Source organism: Argentina silus (assembly GCF_951799395.1).
Source record: "Argentina silus genome assembly, contig: scaffold_121, whole genome shotgun sequence".
Taxonomy (NCBI): domain Eukaryota; kingdom Metazoa; phylum Chordata; class Actinopteri; order Argentiniformes; family Argentinidae; genus Argentina; species Argentina silus.
The window spans coordinates 57,501-60,000 of record NW_028153233.1 but is presented as its reverse complement, the minus strand read 5'-3'; the positions used below and the strand labels follow the sequence as shown (position 1 = coordinate 60,000).

At 41.0% G+C, this 2,500-nt stretch overlaps 1 protein-coding gene across 1 annotated transcript in view; it reads right to left on the bottom strand.

Moving 5' to 3' along the window:
- The window catches only part of tbx4 (T-box transcription factor 4), a gene marked incomplete at both ends in the record, with an annotated part of 21,961 nt that overhangs the window by 13,561 nt on the left and 5,900 nt on the right, over positions 1 to 2,500 (bottom strand). The window lies entirely within an intron of this gene.

Genomic DNA, 2,500 nt, shown 5'->3' with positions numbered 1-2,500 from the left:
ACGAACCCCAAGAACATAATCATTTGGACATAGGGTAGCACAAATTACAACAATTGTAAATTTTCCAATCATGATAAGGCACTGGTGAAATGTGCCTGCCTCGACTGTCAACAAAGCTGGGTGCCCCGGCAGTGTTAGCTTAGCAGTGTAGGCAGTACAGTTCACCAGTTAGCTAAGCTAATAGCTAGCTAAGCTAATAACTAGCTAAGCTAATACCTAGCTAAGCTAATAACTAGCTAAGTTAATACCTAGCTAAGCTAATACCTAGCTAAGCTAATAACTAGCAAACGTCAGCGTAAACTTAATCTCCCTGATGTCGGAAGATTTTTACCCAGGAGATTCTCTCAGCTCATCCAGCGAGTGGTGTAGTGTAAATGACAGGTGGTTGGCCAGCAGCTAGCAGGCTGTTGCATTGATTGACTAGATGGACTTCCGGTCAACCACCAAAGATACAGGCCTAGTCAGTCAGGCTTCTGAGCTGAGGATAATCCATAAATTAATAAAAGCTCATTTAAATTACTTTACCTTGAAATGACGTTGAAACGAGGGTTCGTGCTACATTGTTGTTGCTCTGACATAATGAAATGCATAACAAAATGTAATTTTAGTCCGACTTTAAAGGGGCAATCTGGGATTCAAACAATAATAAAGCGGTCTTCCCGCCACTTTGTTGGTAAACAGCTGAGGGGTGGGGCAGGAGAAATGTAACCTCTCTCAAATTCATAGACGGAGCTATGGATGTCAGGACTGACCATCCATGAGATCAAAATGATAGTTTAACCATGTTTTGAACCTATAGAATTACATTGTTTACAAAAAAACAAGGAAAACAAGCTTATATGTAGGGTTTGTACTGGGTAAGACAGTTGAACTAAGCTCATTTAAAAGTCCAAAAAGATTCAGTATGTACCAATCCCAGATTACCCCTTTAAAGGATGGTCGAAACACAAAGGGGCTTTGTAAATGATGTCATCCACGTTCTAAGCCTATTTCTCACCTGTCGCCTAACCTGTCCCATACATCCACCAGGCGATCTGTTAATCAGTTTCCCCAGGACCAGATATCCTTCCTCCGAAGACCCAATTGAAAGCGGCTTCACCCCAAGGTGTCTGGACATGGGATGGGGCTCTAAGCACCGCAAGTAAGCATGGATAAGAGGCTTTTAAGGGGCTTTCTGGAGGGTTCAGGGAGCCCTAAGTGAGGCATCGGAACGGAAAGTGCAGATGACTATAAGCGATTAGCGCTAAAAAGCGGCTCAGCGTTGTTTTAAGTTGGATTGGGACACGTAAGGAGCTACAGAGGGCCGGGGGGTTTAAAGAGAGACATGCCAAGGTGTGTTGGCAAAGTCACCTTTTCCAAAAGAGCCAGGTATCTAAACCCTGCTGCATAGGAAGTATGGCGATCGTACTCAACCCCACTAAGCAGGGAAGGTTCATGAAGGTTGACTTGCTCCTCAAATGTTCAATGTTTACACTTATGCCGACTACACTTATTGTCTATTGTGTTGTTATTGTGTTGTAATTCTTACGTCCTGATATTTGCACTGTTGAGAGGAAGCTGGCAAAGTTAAGCATTTTGTTGTTCATTTTACAACCGTATCCTGTGTATATGACCAATAAAGTTTAACTTAAAGTATCCCCGTGCCCTCGTAGATTATGTGATCACATTTGACATTAAAGGGGCAATCTGGGATTCGAACAACAACAAAGCGGACACCCCGTAATTTTTTTGGGGGGTGAACAGCTGATGTTTGGGGCTGTAGAAATGTAGGCCTAACCACTCTCAAATTCACAGAGGGAGATATAGATGCAAGGACTGACCATCGATGAGATCGAAATTACATTTTAACCATGTTATGAACCTATAGAACCTATTGAACATTGCTTGTTTATGTATGCATTGTTGATAAAATAGGTTAAATAAAACAAGCTTATATTTTGGGATCTGATGGGGTAAGGCAGTTGAACTAATCTCATGAGGCATTTATAAGTTAAATTATTCAAGAATCAGTGGCTGTTCATGATTAATTTAAAAGTCAACAAAATGGATGTACTGTACCAATCCCAGATTGCCCCTTTAACTATGACAGGCTGCCTCTATATAGGGCTTATAAGTAGTTTGTTGACCTGCTTATAGATCGTAATAAACAGTTATAACACTAAATGATATGATAGTTGTCTGGCGCTTGACAAACTGTGGGCTTGTACGAGGTTACACTGTTATAAACATAAATAAATAAACATAAATAAACGCTTAAAAAAAAACATTTAAACACATAAAATGTCTTCTAATGTACACCCTGACTTCCAAACCCGTTTAGAAAGGCAGCTCGTGTAAAGTGTTGGCGATTCTGTTCGTGCCTGGTACTCATTTGCTTCCCGACAGACATATATTTCGGGGGGGATTGACTTCTTCTGATGGTTTTGGAGAGTGCCGCTCTATAAAAAAAATGTGTGGGAATGCGAAGGAGCTCTCATACATACGATAGAGTCTTAAGAAT